The sequence below is a fragment of the Manis javanica genome, chromosome 1 (assembly GCF_040802235.1).
Source record: "Manis javanica isolate MJ-LG chromosome 1, MJ_LKY, whole genome shotgun sequence".
Classification (NCBI taxonomy): domain Eukaryota; kingdom Metazoa; phylum Chordata; class Mammalia; order Pholidota; family Manidae; genus Manis; species Manis javanica.
Window position 1 is genome coordinate 228,707,313 of NC_133156.1, and position 18,831 is coordinate 228,726,143.

At 43.4% G+C, this 18,831-nt stretch overlaps 1 long non-coding RNA gene across 1 annotated transcript in view; it reads right to left on the minus strand.

The window, feature by feature from the left end:
* The window catches only part of LOC140850377 (uncharacterized), a 147,178-nt gene extending 129,857 nt beyond the window's left edge, over positions 1-17,321 (minus strand). Inside the window, exon 1 of the long non-coding RNA XR_012133121.1 lies at positions 17,219-17,321. This is a non-coding gene — a long non-coding RNA (uncharacterized lncRNA). The remainder of the gene's footprint in view (positions 1-17,218) is intronic.
* Positions 17,322-18,831: the final 1,510 nt, after the last annotated feature.

Consider the following 18,831-nt stretch of genomic DNA (forward strand, 5'->3'; position numbering starts at 1 on the left):
AAAAAGAAAAAAAAGAGAAGCATTTGGATTTGAGAGACATGCAGGACATCCTCAATATAACTAAGCTGAAATCTGTCCTTCCAACAGGTTTCCATGGTCCCTGACCTCTGCCCCTCCCCTCTGGTCACTGCTGACTTTGCCTCATCTGGGCTTTGTGTGAGTGTTCAACCCACTCCTTCCAGCCTCCTCCACCCACTTGGAGTCCTGGCCCTCAACCCTGCCATTTAGGTTCTAACTGATCCTGGAATTATTCTGAATCAGGTACACCCTGCAATTTCCATTTGGATGATCCATACTCATTTATTTGCTATAGAAAAAATCAACACTATTCTTCAATCCAGGTGTTTTCATATGTCTGAATACACCTACTTGACCACAGAGTTGGACCTGAATTAATACGAAAACTTCGCATAAACACTACAATGTTTTGTCACACATATATTGCTGATTTCGATCATGAGATCCTGGTCCGGACTCTTCGGGGGACATATGCTCTGTACTGCCATCCTGAAACCCACACTCTCTGAGTCTGGCGAAGGGGGTTCCTCCTGGGGATTGTGGCCCTGCGTCTGCCCTTTCCCCCACGCCTTTGATGCAGAATCAATGGCTGTGCCCAGCATGTTCACCAGGCGCTGAGTGATTCAGACTATTTCTCCCTGCTGTTCCACAGTCCGGTTGTTGTTCGGGCACTGCTTTCTGTGGGAGTTTCTAACTCTGTCAAGGAACAGCAGCTGCTCCATTTAAAATGCCTAGAAATTCTGTCCGTTAAAAAAATACGTATGATTTCACAGACCTATTTAACCTTTGCACTGGTGTTTCAAAGCAACAGTTTACTTAATTAAAAAGAAACATTTAAAAACAGACAATATGTTTTGCAGTATCTTAGCAACAGGTGATTAAACCCTTGCCTAGAACTAGGAATTGAGATTTTTGCCAAAAGGGCCACATACTAGTGATATCTTCTTGTAACAAATGGAATAAATCTAAAATCGTTTTGGACAAGTTGTGCTGGATTATATCATAATAAGGAAACCTGACAACAAAGCAGCAATAAAGGAGGACAAGCTGAGAGTAAAGGGTAAGTCCTAGAGCCCCTTACAGCTTTTGAGAGAGAAGAGCGAATATTGCAGGCACCTTCATGCCAAGCCTCAACTCAGGTGTCTAACGTGAGAGCGAACAGGCGAGTTGACTCCCGGGCTCCTTGGTCGTTCAGAACTCAGGGGTCTGCCCCATTCCTCACAGCCGCTCCCAAGGAGGACGTTCACACAGAATTAGAATCGATGATTCTTAACCCATCTGAGAAGCTGATACAAGCCTTACTCTAGGAAATTATACCTCTGAAATTCACAAGCAAAATAGTTCTATGATTTCAGAAGGTTTATGCAACAGGCTAAACCCAACTTTGGGTCCCACTATTGTCCACTGTGACCTGGTCACACATCCCTCTGTTAACACCTTGCTAACTTCCATAACTTCAGTGGAACCAGAGAGAGGCAGGGAGACAGAGGTAACTAGTTGTACGGTCCTGAGCTCACACCACAGTATCACCTGCACATTCATATGGGCATAAAGCAGGGCAAGAGCGTTGGGTATAAAGTCCCATTTATGTGAATTAAGGATGAAATGAGTTGGTTTTTCTTTTAAGCAGTTCTGCCCTTGGTAGTACCAATTGGTAGATGTTAGATACAGTATTAACCACTAAGGAAAATGCCCTTTGAAAACCTCTGATTAAAACAACCTTTAATATACCCTCAACAATGTCTTCAGTCAAGGCCAGTTGTCAAGCTACATTTCTGAAATGTCCCAAGTATGTAATAAGAACCTAATGTGTTTGCTGCAATAATGAGATTATGGATGTGAGAGATTTAGCGGCACAGTAACATAAAGGTGCCAAGCATATTACAGTGATTATTATTATAATTACTGGACGTACTTATCCTCACATAGTGTGATGCGGTTGCTAGCATCGTCCCTGACTCAATTTAGGCAAAGCCACAAGAGACACACATTTAGACAGCGATTCATGTAAAACATTTGTTAGGCCTGTTAGAATCTCTCCGGGATCAGAGGGAATCTAGCGCTCTTTCATAATCTGTCATCCAGCAAATTTTTTCTATTTTCAGAGCCCTAATATATGCCAGGGACTGTGCTAGGTGCCAGAGATTAAAAAATAAGTACAATGTGGCTTTGCACTTGAGAGAGAGGTAATCCAGAAGGAGAAAGAGACCTATAAAAATATTGTGATATTGTGGGAAGTGAGAGAGATGCACACGTGATATTACAGGGCACAAAGGAGGCCCATCTAAGCTGAGTTGGCCAGGGAGGTGTCTTACCTCAGGTTCAGGTAAAAACAGATGCTGAGACAAACACTTACTTGCCACCACCTTGGGAGGGCAAACCAAGAACCAGGAGGGAAGTTAGAGGAGCAGCTGGAGAGAAACAAACCCAAAGATGAGGGGGTGCATTGCCCATCTGGGCACAGCTCCATGCCAACCACATAACTGCTGTTCCTGTTCTTGTATCATCTTGAAAGAGACACACAATAGGAACTACTTGTTCTCAGAATAATACGTGGGAATGGAGAAGGGAGAATACATTTTCTAGTAGGTTTCTCCTGTCCTGCTTCCCACTGGTAAAAATCTATTAATATCTGGATGGCATCATCTGGACCCCAGGGATGCAGCCAGCCTCCCTTTGTCAGCTGGCATAGTGCACAAGACCCCTCCAGCTGTGTTGGAGAGTGGCAGCTGCAGCCACATGCCATCATAACTATGGGACCAGGTCAAGCTCCTGCTCAGACCTTTCAGTCTAGAAGGTACAAATGGCAAGACCAAGAGGGAAGGCTGGCATCGCTGCACGGATCTGCAGTTGGGTAAGACCTGCATCTTGAACAGAGAGGAAAGAAATGGCCTATTAGAGATCATCTGAAAATACTAGCCATTATGACTTGAGAGGGAACAGAGCATTTCCCAGTAAGGAACTTCATGCTTTAACATAGGTTGGGGCTAACAGGGTTTGAACCACAAACACTGATTGGAGAGCATATGCATTTGAGGGGAAGGGAGGCTTACAACCAGAGAGAAAAGATATCCCCTCCACCAACTGTAGACTTGATGAAAAAATGGCAGCAACTAGAAGAGCAGGAGATATTCCTTCTGCAGAAACATGACTGTACCCAAAGGAAATGCTTTCCCTCCAAGGATACAGCAAACACCTTGTCCCTTCCACTCACCTGTCTGCTCGTGCATGCATGCATTCATCTAACACCAATTCAGCTCTGCCTGCCAGGTGCCACACCAGGCATCTGGAGAATAAAGTGGACAGGTCCTCCTTGAGGTGCTCACATCTAACAGGGGCAGACACATAAACAACGCCTGATGGCAAACCCTCCAGCTGAAATGTGCAACAGTGGAGTCACAGGAAAGGAGCAGATTACTCTTCTAAGAGTAATCTCATAACGGAGGCCCACATAAGTTCAGCCACAAGGACAGAGGCTCGGTTTATTCTGTAAGGAAGACAAAACAGGCCATCATCAAGAACTGGGAGGGGCCAAGCTGTGTGCAGGACCTGGCCTAGGGCTCGGTGTGAGTGGAGCTTGGGTCCCGTCGCAAGTCAGAAAGCAAAGAAGTGGCAGGCCCAGGATGAGAACCCAGAGCACCTCACTTGCACCAGACTAATCTTCCTCCAAACTGACATGCTTCCCTTCCTATCAGTCAAACAACAGTTCTAAAGCACTCGGTGCATTTAAGGTCAGAGTGGGGCTGTCCGAAAGGAAGAGACAGAGACTTTGCTCTTAGAAGGCCATCCTACATGGCCCACAACCAGACAGCCGTCTATGGGGGAACTCTTTCCCACCCCAGCTCACCTTGGGGTCAGCTCACCAGAAATGTGCTTACAGTTACAGCATAGCCGGCAGTAGATAACACCTCCCTGTGCCTTTGATCTGCGGGCATAGTGATTGTCAGACTGTACATTTCCGCTAGTGATGAAAACACTAACAATACCCCCTCTCCAACCCTTAGCCCTGAACCATGAGGTTGATAATGTCCCCCAGACAAGCAAGGGTACAGTCTGGGGACTGAGCCCTGGCGTTTGGAGAAAACCCCAAACAGAGCCTCTGGTTTTGGGCATGCCAAGATGGGGGTGCTGGGGATTTGCTCCTCTGCAGGCAGATGTCACATTCAAATGGAAGTTGTTTTACACATGGGATCTGACAAAACCCAACCGTGTTTGCTATTAAATTCAAGCTGGCTGCCTCCTACTGGCCCGGCCCCCAAACATTGGGACAGTGGGCCTCTGAGTTGGGAGGAATCTTGGAAGGACATCTCCAGGCCTTGGCACAACAGTCTTTCTGGGCCTTGGTGACATATAGGTGCTTTATAAGGGAGCTCATTTTTTATGCTGTTTAAGTATGTATATGCTGGTACAGAAAACTAGCTCTGGAACAGTAAGGCGATCCCACATGCTTTTCACTGGGAACACCAGCAGAGGCCACTTGCTTCCGGCATGCTGCCATTCCTGCTTAATTCTGTCTTTTAGTTACGTGGTATCTCTGAAGACATGCTCTGTTAAAACTGTGTGAGAAAGTGAGCCACAAACAATAACCACACTGCCTTTGAGAACCAGGAGGTGGATTCCACAGTTTCATTTGGAACTCAAACCACCACCAAGAAGTGGTAGCACTCACGGAGTAGCAGGCTTCTCAGCTGCCTGGTCCCTCGCCCACCGGCCTGCTCCTTGTCCCTTCAAGATGGTAAGGGTGGGCCTGGGTGGGGAAAGTGGCAAGAGAGGAGAGGAAAGCTATGCCTTCCCTAATATTTTGAGAAGTGTTTCTTGGAGGCAAAGATCAAGACTCTGGCATATTAGAGGCAGAAGCTTCCTCTTGGCCTAGGTGGGTAGTTTCCTGGGCCACGCTCTTTGGCAATGTGTTAGTTGGGGTGGAGCAAATAACTAAATCAAAAGTGAAATTGGTGGGAGTGTGGCTGCAGAGAGAGGAGCCTGTGAACCTGTAGATAGGCAGGTGCCCTTGAGAGTTCTACAGAAGAAAGACTCCCTTAACGTCAAGTGCTGCAGCAGTGGCATGAGAGCGGGAGGCTGATCCCCACCCCGCAGGCTCCAGCCAGCTCTCTGCTCCTTGGAGGGGCAGCAAGGACAACAGAAAGTGTCCAGACAGCGAAGTTTGGGAAGCCCTGGTTGGACATCCCGGCGCTGTGTGAATTATTTATTGTGAATATTATTTATTATTCATTAAGGTGAATTATTTATTCACCCTGACCTTTAGTTGCTTTACAAAAATTTAAATAATGGTCTTGAACTTCTGTTGCTGTCAGAAGTCAGAAAAGCATAAAATTGCCAAGTACAATGCCTGACATAAACTGGGAAGTCAACAAATAGGCAGCTGTCTCAAGATTCATCATGGTCCCTAAAGAAATAATCCTGTAAAAAGCATGCAAGATGAAGCTCTGCCAGGCACCTGACACAGCGCACCCTTGACCTGGCTCTCCTCCTCAGCACCCCAAGGGGCCGTAGGACCATCTGGTTAGCTGGGTTTATTCGGCCAGTCTCACCTCCTACACCAGTTCTTCTGAGAGGCCATTTCTGATTCTCCAGGACAGAAAGCTGTGTGAGCCTCTTCCTTGCTCATGTATCCTTGGTCTGCTTCCTTCACTGGCTGTGAGTTCCCTGGATCTTGTGTTTTCTCTACCTCTGTATCCCCACCATAGCTAATAGAGAGTTGTACAGAATAAACATTTCAAACAGAGCTGATGAATGAATGAATGCATGAATAAATGATTAGGATTAAGTGAATAACCATTTCCTCCATCTCCCAGCTTAAAATTTCAGATTTCTCAGTCATAAACAGTCTTCCCCAGTCTCATTAAATCATGACAACACAGGCAGTAAACCACATCTCCGAGAAATGATAGTTCATCAGCTCCACTTCTCTGGGTGAACTTCCACACCATGGAATCATGAAGTCATGTAAACCGCTGTCCGACCTAGAGAGGAGCCTACTGCTTTGAGGGTGGTGAGCTGAAATAGGTCAGCAGTCAGGGCTGACTCAGTGCAACAGGTGTCTTCCCTTCTTTCTCCGAGTTTACAGCATCATTTGGTTGGGACTTTCATGGGCTGCTTCTATCTCAAAGTAAAGCATGGTTCGGAGCCACTCTTACACTTATTGGCCCAGCTACACTCCCAAGAAGACTATTTTTCCAGAAGAAACATCAAAGACCATTTGTGTTTGGAGACAGCAAAAAGCACACACATGAATCACAACCATGGCAGGTGTCTCCACAGAGGCATGTGTGTCACCGTGTCTCTGGCTCAGGAAAGCTCGGTATCACACTAGTTTGTCTTGTTCTCTTGTTTATATTATATTGAGCAGCCCATCTCTGAGGGCATCCATGAACTAAAGGACACGGAAGGCTGGGAAGACAAATACCTGCATTGGAGGGATAGATGGGAATACGGTGGGTAAGAACAGAGGACACGAAATATGAGAGGCATTGCAATCATTGAACCCATTTTTGACTTGTTAGACAAATCAACATTTGGAAATGGAGAATCACAAGAGGTCTTCAGAGCTCTGCTCATTCTTTCACCTATCAAACCTTTACTGAGCCCTCACTTGGTTTGCGTGTTCATGCTTGGTACTAGAACCTCTGGCATTGGGCCCTGGGGAATCAGGGCTCCCACACGCCCTGCTGGGGACTGACAGGGGGCCCAGTAAGTAAATAAATTCCCCTTTCCTCCTGAGTGACTTTACAATGTACTAGGGTAACTTTAGATTTTTCAAGTGGGTTTTTAAATATATTATCCTATTTTTAGACAAATTTATCACCCAGTAATTGGTGGTGCTTAACAATTCTTCAAGTCACTGAAGGGGCAGAACCTTCTGCTCCAAGATTGCTCTCCAAACAGGTGAGAGCAAACTAGACAATGCTCTTTCTGCAGGCAGGATGGCATCTGAAGAGGCCCATCATGCTGAGTTCAATGTCTTTTCCTACCTCACCAATTGGGTAATCCCCTCTCCTCCAAAGGAGTGAAGCGTTGAAAGGACTGGAGTGTTGCATTGGCTCAAAGTCCTTCCATATGGAGACAAACAGGCTCCTCTACAATGTCACCAACATGCAAACATAGCACCCTCAGACGAGGATGGCCTGCTGCTCCCCAGGCAAGAGAACAGCTGGTTCTATTATGTCAGCTAGACCTTAGCACAGTCATGGTGAAACAGCAATTGGCAGAGCTTAAACTGGAGGCTGGAGTACATCCATTAAAAACAAATTAACCAGAATTCAGGGGTGAGTTCTCTCTGAATGGGACCATGTTCCCCTTTTTCCTCTACAGGAGAAAAAAGTGATTACAACAAAGCTGATTAATACCTGAAATTCATTCAGAATCCTAACAGCTAGTTCTGATCTTGGTCAATTAACATTTGCCTAATTTCTCAGAACTTCTGTAGCTAAAATTATCTGTCATGAGATTTGATGGTGAAAACAATTTTACTGTAAGAATGGATCTAACACAGACTTAAGGATGTTTTTTAGAGACCACTTACTTAAGGCTGGATAATTAACAAACATTCCAGATACATGTTCAGTGCTTAAGATGGGATTTATAATATTTATTATTTAGCACAAAGGTTAATGAAAAAATTAATTACTCAAAATTTTCCATTTTGCAAGCATTACAGCTAGGCTGGCTTTTACTGCATTGTTATTTAAAACAAATAAAATTGAGTCATGATTTGTCAGTTAAATAAATATATTCTGCTGCAGCTTAAATTATCATCCATCTTGGCAAAAGGGTTATATATTATAGTAGCAGTCAGTGACTGATTAGTTATTTATTCTCTTAAAGAGTAACTGAAGGAGATTAATATTCTGATAAGCTTGTCACTGGTTTCTGGGGAGTGCCTGGCTTTCTTTCATCACGTGAACTACAATGTGTCAGACATAAATTTCATTATAATTACAATTAGTACTAATGCCTCCCAAATTATGTTTAATGGAAAAGTCATTATTTTAACTACAAAGAATTTCTTTCCAAAAAGTTAAAATCGATTTCCATTGAAAAAAAAAACAACCACAACATAGTGAAATTAATGTTGAGGAAAGAATGGTTAGTAAGTCAGAAGGATGTAGATTTTCAAAAAAAGACTCTGTGTTGCTGTTTTTTCCAGTTGGGTTACCTTTGTCCCTCAGGTCCTGCCAGTATTGGTTTTCAGATGGTAGTGGGAAGGGGTGGGAAAGAAAGAGAAGATAGGATCTCACACTGGCCAAGAAAATGGTGTGTTCAAAATGAGTAGCAAATGAGTCTCTTGAGTGGAAATCCCGTCTGCAATTCCACTCCACCAGAGATATGAGGCAGTGGAAATTAAACCTCGGTCTGCACAGCTCCAAACCCCCTACCCCCACAGGCAACAGTTGTTGCTGCTCATTCTTCTGGGTTATGACAGCTGCTGGCAGGGGTTCCACATCCCTACCAGTGTGGATGGGTAGACAGACCTGGATTCTGCTAGGTTAAGGGATGGAGAGAACAAATCTGCCCTGTGGTACTCAGAGGTCCTGATTCTCCTGATTTTTCTGTGAGCTGGGTTCCCTATGCATTTCTTCTCTGGTATTTCTAAAAGCATCAATGAATATAAGCAATGTAAGAGACAAAGATACCTGAGCCAGCATTTTGGTAGAATGACTATAGTGCTTCTTAACATGAAAACAGCATGTTGTGAAATGACCATGTTGTGAAATGAGCATGAGATTTAGAATTAAAAGTCCCAAGCTTGAGGCCCTAAGAAGACAAATGAAAAGCAAACAAAAATATCTATTCCCTATACAGTTCAAAACACCACACACACACACACACACACACACACACACACACACACACACACACAAATCCCCATATGAGACAGTTTTAAATTGATAAACCATTTAGAAGTAAGAACACATTGAGCGCCTCTGACTCATTACATGACCTTACACGAGCCACTTCTCCAATCTGAGCCTCAGTTTCCTCATCTATAAATAAGAAGACTACATTATATAGTGGTTGCCAATGTAGGATCTTGTTAGAGATATAAATTCTTCGTCTCCACCCCAGAACCACTAGCATAGGCCATCTAGTAGGTCCCCACAAAGCTCAAGAAGGCTCTCTGTCCAATAATAAACACAACCCCTTCCCACTGTACTTTGCACATCATCTGGACGTATAGTACTTTATTCAGGGTGGACAATAAACACTCATTTAACATCAACTGTGGATCAGGTAGAGGTATCCTTTGATGCATGCAGCCTCAGCCCCCATGCCTTGCGGATTTCACTGTCTAGAGGGGACGAAAGGCAGGAGAACAGAAAATCATGCAGACAAGTGCAGTGTGAGTGGGAATCCTGGGGGCCCTGGGAAGACAGAAGAGGGAGTGAGGTGACTCCTTATAGAGGTGCTTTAACTTACATGGGGATCGGAGGAGGTAGAGGACGGGAAAAACTCAGGTTATTATAGGAGGGCTTCTGGGGGAGGAACGCTTTCAGATCTACATATTAAGTCCAGTGGGAAAAGTACTAATTTACATATTTCACAGCGAAAATGAAGAGCACAGCAAAATGTCCAAGTTCACACAGCAACTGAGCCAAAGAGGTGAAACTTAAGGCAGGTCTTTGGACTTAGAAGCTGCTACTTTCATGATTCTGTTCTCACAGTAAAGCAACTGTTGGGGCCCAGTGAGCTCCCATCTCCCAGCCCCGGGGAATCCTGAAGATCCCGGCAGGTAGGGGGTCGGGGAAGTCCTTCGGTAGTCAGTGAGGCCACGGTGGCAGAGCGCTGGAGCCCAGGCAGTCACCAGTGAGCCTATTAAATGGATCAGATGTCATCAGACCTCCTTTATCCTTCTCACGCTGGACCTCACAAGCTGATAAGAAGGGGAAAGCGTTATAACCCAGAAGTAAAACTGTTGCGTGATTATAACCCTGACAGCCTCCCTCTAATGAGCTTCCCTGCAGATAGGGAGAGGGGAGAGCGCTTTGATCTCCAGGAGCAGGACGCTGTAAGGACCACTGTTTGGAGCAGAGCCGTCTGATGGGGTCCAGTCTTCCAGTAATCAAAGTCACAAGCTACCATCTGAGCCATTTGTGAACCACAGATAAGATTAGCTGCTCATTTGATAGATCCACCACCATCATCAACGGAGGCTAATTGTATCTGAAATATGACCGGGGACGTGTCAGCTCCTGGAAACAAGCATTTCCTTTATTCTGGGTTTGAAGCCGAGACAACATTTTTCGTTTGAAAACTGGAGCAGAACATTAATGTGAGCAGCATTTTTCTCCATTTTGCCCCCAGCCAGGAGAGAAGAGGAAGTGCAGAATTCTTTGAATCAGACATCAATCTGCACCTACATTTTTACAAGATTCAGGACTAGGATGTCAGAAAAATGTGTACTTTTTGGGTGCAAGGCTGTAGGCTCAGGGATACTGTCACCATGGACTTCTTTCATAGCTTCAGAGTTAAAAAAGGAAAGTGCCCAAGCTTTGGAAAATCATGTCCAGGAAGACGAGCTTTGAAATTCTAGAATGCTGCGTGCTGTAGGAAAAGAAGGGATGACTGGGCATTTGGAATTTGAAGGCACTCATATGAGTAGCATTTAGCCTCAGAGGCCGATGTGACTGACAGCTTTACTTTCTTCAAATTTATTGCTGTCAGTAGAGCCTGAGCTCAGAATGAATCCTGATCAGGCCACCTGGACAGCCTCGACACTCTGGCAGATGCACACAGTCCATTCATTATCTCTTCGTCCATCCTTTTGTCTTCTCCAGGCACAGGGTGGTACAAGAATGAGAAAAATCTGGTTTCTTGTCCTCTGTGAACATTTGTGTGTGTGACGGTGAGCCATTTTACCGTGTGAACCTTCCTCCTTTGTGAAGGGGAGAACACACATTGCCCACTCTCTTCTCAGCTCACAGCAGCAACGGGCTCTCTATTTCCAGCCTTGTCCACTATAGCTCTGAAATTGCTAGGCTGTCGCATGTCCTGGTGGCTAGTAAAAACTGCTTGAAAATGGCAAGGTATGATGGGAAGCACGTCATTACGGCTCCCAAAATACTTAGATCCAGAATAGTCCTGTACAGTTGGGGTAAAAAAAGAAGGAGGGAACCAAGAACAGAAATTCTCAAGGTTCCCCCTCTGTGAAAGAGCTAGTGGAAGGTTACAACACCTTCTCATAGACTCTCAAGCTCTGACGGTCTTGCGGGGACCACCTGTGGACTTTCTCCTGCTTCCCAGGTTTGGCTGACACCCTGTCCTGCCAGCATCTGACGATGGCGGCCACCATTGACAGTGCTCCAGTAAGACCAGGTCCAGTTCTCAGAACCACACAACAGCATAGGTGGCGAAGCCTTTGTAACTGCCATCACCCTCCTAATGGCACTGTGCACAGCCTTTTTCATTTCATAACTCACTTAATTCTTACCAACTTCAGAATGAGTTTCAGTTATTATTTCTGCTGAAGAAGGTGAGAAACTGAGACTCGGGAAAGTTAATCATATTGCCCCAGGAACACAGTTAAATGGCTGAACTGGCAAACGAAACTAAATCTGTTTGATTGATGGCAGAATCCTCACTTTTTAATACTCTGCAGTACATCACTAAGGTCATTATTTCAAACTTCTTTTTTAATGTTTTGCAACAAAACATTTGGTTGATCCTCTTCAATAACCCTGTCCCCACCAGGGCAACCTCTGAAGTTCCTTCTTATTAGCCAGTTTTAAAAACATCAATCAAGTTGACCTCCATAGGAGCACAGCTGGGAGCAACTCAGAAACATAAATGTGCAGCCACCTTTCCAAGCGTCATATAATCATTTAGCTGGAACTAGAACCCAGAACTCATTCCCAGTCCAGTTCCCTGCTTGCTCCAAAGCATCAGGTGAATCCATTCTGACCTGGCACACATTGGGATGATGCCAACAGAGGATGCCTGGAGAAAGCCCTTCTATATCCAAGACTACACAAAATATTCAGGACCAAGTGTGAATTTCTGTTCACTAATGATGAAGCATAAGCTTGCTTTGCAGAACACTCTGTGATTCTGAGTTACATATTCCCCAAGGATTCTAGATGGCTAAGGACTGTATTATTTGATTCAATTATTAACATCATATATGAAAACCTTGAGGTTTGAGGATCATAGTATTTTCCTGGTCCTACTTGGACCTTAGCAAATGGTATGTGAAACTGAGGAGACTGAACAGAGACAGGGTAAGAGAGGATCCATGACTGCCAGTTCTGTGCCTTCAGGTCTCAGGAATGGAGATGGGGAGATAGTGCTCTGAGATCAAGGGACAGAGGAGCTTTCCTGCAGGATTGTGGGTGAGGAGAAGTATCTGCTCTGGGCTTTGGAACATTACCCACTGCTGGAGCAGCCTCCTCAAACCTACTGCCCAGCAACTACAGCTCTGGTATAAGCACTTTAGGTTGCTAAAAGGAATCTGGCTTTTTTTTTTTTTCTTGAGCTTACTCATACCTTCCCAGTTCTTATCTCTCCATGCAGTTTCAGCTCATATCTGGGAGAAGCATCTTTAGCTATTCCCAGCACTTTGATTCTCTGGAGCATAATTTAATTCAGTTCAACGGTGCTTGCTGAGCAGGCTCTGTGCGGGGGGCTCAGGGAGGCATGGGGAGCCCAGTCTCTGGGCACCAAGAGAGCACATCTGGAGATCAGATCCCCTCAGGAATTTAGCTTCCCCAGAATTCCAAATAGGGAAAGGAAGGTGATTCCTACACTACTTTGGGGACATCAGGAGGTCTGGCTGGGTTTTAATCCCACCTCAGCCAGTTGTCTCACTTTGGACAAGTCCTTGTTTTCTTCTCTGGAGCTCATTTTCTACATTTAAAAAATGAGACCCTTTAGCTCTTAGTCTAAGTCAGTATGATTCTAAATCTTTGCACAGTGTACCCAGGAAACATCCTAAAGGAGGCTAGTTCTCAATAGGCACCAAAAGGATGAGTGCAGACAATGTCCTCTGCTCTTCAAATGTGTCATGGTCACACAAGACAAGAAGGGACCAAGGAACTGTCATAGACTGGAAGAGATGAAGGACACATGACATCTATACCCAAGTGGGATCCCAGAACAGAAAAGGGGCCTTGATGGAAAATCTGGGTGAAGTCTGTAAGTCTATAGTTTAGTTGATAGCACTGCTTCCATGTCAATTTATTTGTTTGATATTATGGTTACATAAGATGTTAGCATTACTGGGTGAAGAGTATGTGGGAATATTCTATAAGATCTTGGCAAATGTTCTTTAAATCAAAAATTATATCCAAATAAAAAGATTAAAAAGAATAGAAACATGAATGTATATTTTCCCAGAAAGTGGTAGTCTTCTTTCTCAAGGCTGTGGGTCTCCTTGGCTCTCTCTGTATGTTCCTTAGCCTAGCATACAGGATTCTTACTGGTATTAAGTTGGCCAGTAACTATTCACAACCAAACTTTAACCTGGAGCAGAGCAACATGTAACCTTATCACTGTTATAAGAAGTTAATACTGTAATTGTATTTCTACAACTAAAACACACAAAAAAAGTCCCTTAAGAAATGCCATTGTTTCCTGGGACCAAGGAAAATAAATCCCTCCGCATTTAAATCAGATAGCCAGTAGGATCTAGGAAAATAAAAAGGAAAGAAAGAAAAAGTAACAACACAAAAGATCAAGTGGCTCATTTTAAAAAACCATCATCGTTGCTATTTGGACTAAGCCAGAGGCTCCAGATAACAGTAACCACTAAAGAAGAAAAGGAACAAAAAACTCTCAGAGCTTTCAATTTGTTTTTCCTAATAAATGAATTGCCCCCACCAAAATGCAGCCCTGAGGAGTTAATTAAACAGCTGCCCCATGGCTGATTCTGAGATGTTAGAAGGCCCATGACAGGCTGCTAAACAAATGGGGCAATAAAGGTGTGAGCTGTTTGGCTTGATTGAAGAGCTTGAGTTTTTCACCCCTTAGTCCCTAAACCATCTGGAAGGGAGTTTGTGGAATGTGGGATGGCAGCCTCTCTGCCCTTATCTACTGATAAGATTCTCAGCCTCAAACACGTGTACTAGAAAAGCAGGAGCAAATATTTTAGACCTTAAACAACTTGCAAATCCTCCCTCTAAAGCTCATGTTGTGCTATAACACAGAAGGGGAAGTATACTCACCTCACATTTTCCCCTCTGAATCTAGGGCTTTTGACATCAGAATGAGCGAAGACTGAGAAGTGGACCTACAGGAAAACCAAGTATTGGTTCTGATTCATGAATTTCACCCACCTTCTCTGAGTCTCCATAAACTTGAGTCTATACAGGGCAGGCTTCTGAGAGTTGCCCTAGGATGGGACTACCAAGCAAAGGAGATTTAACTGAGCAAAGAATTTGAGGATTAGGGCTAATATCTTTCTGTGTTTACAACTGCTGGTCAAGCTGAATCCCGAAAAAATATCTGAGGATTTTTATATGATTTCTCTGACAGAGGATTCAGGTGTCTGACATCAGAAAGGCTTGGTTGTTGGGAATGAAAGAAATCTGGAGATTGTTCTTTTTTGCTTTTAAAATCTAAAAATAGGTGGTGTGTGTAGCTGTTGTGCTGGGCGTGTGTGTCTGGTGGACAGGAGGTATGAGGTTATGTGTGGGTGTCAGTGTAAAATTAAATTTAGACTAAATGTAGTAAGGAGAAAAGACGATTAGGTGAGGCTTATGACCTCTTGGGTGAGACACACTCACATATGCATGCCTCACAGACACACAGGAACTGAAGGGATTTTTTCAGGATTCTATCATTTAATCATTCATTCTGCCCCCTATTTCTGAGCTCCTGGTATGTCCCAGGCATTAAGTGGATCCTAGGAATATAAAGTCAGGTGATACATTTAAACTCTGCTCTCAAGGAGTGCAATCTACTGTACTAGACAGAGTAATCCCCCTATTACAGGACAGAGTGACAAGAACCACGATAAGAGAAGTTCCGAGTGCCCTGTGAAGCCAGCTGTGGGGTGGCAGATACTAGAAAAGGCCTAATGTGTCATCCGCTCTTCAAAACAGAAAATGTGTCTCCCATTTTTGCCTCATCTCATCTCAGACTGATCTTTAAACTCAAAGAAATAGTAAAGCTTTCATATTTGTGGCATTGGAAAAATCCAGTGGCAAACTTGGTCAAAACATTTCTTTTAATGTTATTTGATTACAAAAGTTATTTTTAAAACAACAGAAAAATCACCATGTAATTTCATTTACTCATTCAAATATTTTTTAAAGTACCCCTTCTATGCCCAGCACTAGTGCCCATGCTGGAGAGTATGGCTCCTTAGATCTTAATTCTTTCAAAAGGGGCCACCATTCTGGTCTTAAATTCTTAAAAAAAACTTAAATTGGTTTCACAGTGAAAAAGTGATCCTATTTCCTTTCTTGACAAAAAACAAAGTGATCATTTTATCTATGCAATTTCACTAGAGTCATAGAGGTGGCCTAAAGGCATTATAACAAATTGCAGAATAATGCAAAGATAGTAATTGTCTATTGGGCAAAATAATTTCAAACATCTTAGCTCTGGTCAAACCAAACAAATGGCGTGCTTTCGTGCATGGCTGTGATAGTAATATAATGTTCTTGTGAAACTAACACTGGGCAAATAAATAAGCAAGCATCACAGACATGAAAGATCAGCTGTGATAAGCTTATGTTGAAACCAATGGTTCCCTTGGATATGTTGTGGCTCTTTAAAGGGCTGTGTGTCTGTCCTTACACACAAAGCCCAACTAAGTTTGTCCACTGAGTTGAGAACTTATTATATTATTCTCTTACAATACCCTCAAAATGCCCCATATAGATATTCTCAATTCCCTCCACAGCTCTTCAAATAGGAACTCTGTTGATTTTATCAGTTGTGCCTCCTGGGTTTAGTTTTTCTGGCTAAGAGGAAAAGGCTTCTGCTTCCAGACAGCAGTCAAGCGTTATCTTGATTTAGCAGGTTAGGTCCCTGAATCACTGCTATGCTCAGTAGCAAAGAATGCAAGCTGGGAAGGATTAATTACCAAAGCCAGTAATCCTGACTCCAACCTCCAAAAATATGGGGAAGTCCAAAAAAAATCTTGAAAGTGATTTGCAACATTTTGTTCAAATCAGTCTCTTGAGTAATGTCACTTTGACACCTCTTACCCATGTAAACATAATTATCGCGGACACATCAGCTATTCCTTCTGAACCTTCTCCTTTTCACCCAAAGGCTCAATTTTCCCTCCTCTGAAAGAAGATCAACATAGTTTTACTAACAGTTTCTTCCTCAGTCTTTCTAGTGAAACAAATACCCTCAAAGTATAAGAATGCCAGTAGCTTGTTTTATGACAAGTCATGGGGACTCCCACAGGCCTGGGCAAAAAATTCACTATGTACTCTAGTCTCAAGCCCAAGGGACATAGATTCTCTTGGCAAATATGTAGTAAGCTGGACCAAACCCTGCAATTCCTGTCATTTCCTATCAGCGAAATCTCAGTTTATTAAGAAGCAATTAGAGAGGAAATTCTTGCATGAACATTAACACTCCTCAACAGGTACCACTTTCTTTCATTTACTTTTGATCTGCGTTCGGTCAGCTTAAATTTTGCCACAAGATCACATGTCTGCTATATTGGAATAATTGTGTGAATGAAAACATTTACAGCTAAGGTTATTCATCCACTGAACTTAAATAAAAGGCATTGCTGATTTATTCATATAATCCACACATATTATATACATACCCATACAAAGCCATGCCACCTGCTAGGGGATGATATTGCCTAAGCAAAGATCCTAGGTGCAGAATGCTAAAAGTATCTTAATACATCCCCTCCATCAATAAAAATTAAGTAATTTTGTAAACACTAATAGGAAATAAGGGAAAACAGCTTCTTATGATAAATGCTATGAACACATTTTTTTTTTAAATTTGGAACCTAATACCATATGCTAGTGTCTGGGTACAAATACAATTAAAACCAAAATAACTAAGAAAAAAAGTGCGTTAAAACAGCTGACGCAGCAAGAAATGTAATTGTCAAGGGATGCTAAAATCCCAAAGTTTATGACACACATGTACCCAATATGTGTCACATAGGGGAATTCTTTTCTTTCACAACAAACCATCAGGGATTTTTAAAAAATAATATTCTACCAAAGGAAAAGCTTAACGAGCTGCAGGTTTGGAAACTTACACACACATCCTCAAGTTCTGCTCAAGATTCGGAAGGAGGCCCATTCTGAGACTTGATGGGAAGGAAGCAATTCTGGTGGCTGCATCTTTGCTCTGCCGGTCCCTTGGAGGTACCTGGGAATTAACATTGAATGATTGCTATTGCAAGTGCATGCTTTTCTCCTTTGAGCCAGCATAATACATACCTAAGGTTATATATTCACCTGTCATTCCTTTGGACAAGGTAAAGTAAGAAGGCAGATGTGTTCTGTAACTGCCAGGGAACCAGGGAATCAGAGGGCAGGGGGTGGTGGAGGTGAGTCAGGTCACCTGGTCCTAAGTGTTACGCTCAAAGCTCAACGTTCTCTCAACAGAGGTGAGGACTGTGTTACTGGATCACCTGGAGCTGGAACCCTCTTGAGAGCTTATATTCTCTAAAACCTCACTGTGGCTCAAAGAGTCCCGTTGCTCTTAGGCTTATGTTCAAATTCTTAACCAGTCCTTCAAGGCCTTTAGTTCTAGCTAAACACTGCATCTGCCACCCTCAAAACTTACTTCTACAACTTTCTATCCTCTCACTTTCCACAAAACAGGCATGCATGTGTGTGCCTAATCGATACCTAGTTGAGGTTCAGTATGTGTCAGCACTGATGGAGACCTTGGGGTCACAACAATGACCAAGACAAGTCCGTTCTCTCAAGGAGCTTATATGGGGGCACGGGCACAGTAGGAGAGAATAGCTAATAAACCAACAAGTAAGTAAGTAATATTTATATGGTAATAACTGTTGGGAAGATAAAGAGGGAATTTCCACGAGAAGTTAGAGGGGTGCTAACTAGAATGGTCAGAAAGGTCTCATTGTGGAGGCCTTTATTTTTTTGTAAACAAAAATTCATCCAAATGGAAGGAATAGATGATGCAAAGACTTTAAGGTAGGAGTTAAAGTTAGTTCGTTCAGGGAATGGAAAGAAGCCTCATCTGGCTGAAGTAAGTGAAAAGGTTGAGAAGATGTCTGAAGCATGATGGCAGCAGGCAGGATCTACGGTCTCCCTCTCCAGTGTTCGGTATATTCCCTTCTGGTCTGTGATGGATGAAACAGCCAGAAGAAAGGGTATCTGGATTTTTTTCTGCATATCCAAAAATAGTAAGTTTCTTTCCAATTTTTGTATTTGCTGTCAATTTTGCTTTATTCTTTTTACTTTGCCTCTTTAAAATATTTATACAGATTTGTGTTTCTTGTAATGCGATTTAGTTCTTCCCTCCATTTTATATTTACTAAGGGGGCAATAATTCACAGGCCGAGCCTGAGAACGGGTTAATCCTTTTGCAGTCTGGGCAGAGCTGGGTTTCTGCCCTTGGTTCAAATGCTAAGTGAACCTGCATAACCAGCTTCAGGTGCAGTTTAATCTCTAGGCCACTGTTTATTTGTCAAAGGCCTTGCTGTGCACTCCTGTAGGTCAAAAGGCACAGAAATGAGAGGTGGCAGAAAGGTCAGAGGCTGGGGAACTGTGGAAATAGCCAGGGCTCCGGTAGGCTTGGCCATTAGCTCCTTGTGTGGCCTGGGCAGGCCGACAGCTCCCTGGGCTTCAGTTCCCACTTTTGTACATGCAGGCCATGGCCCAGAGAGTCCTTGAG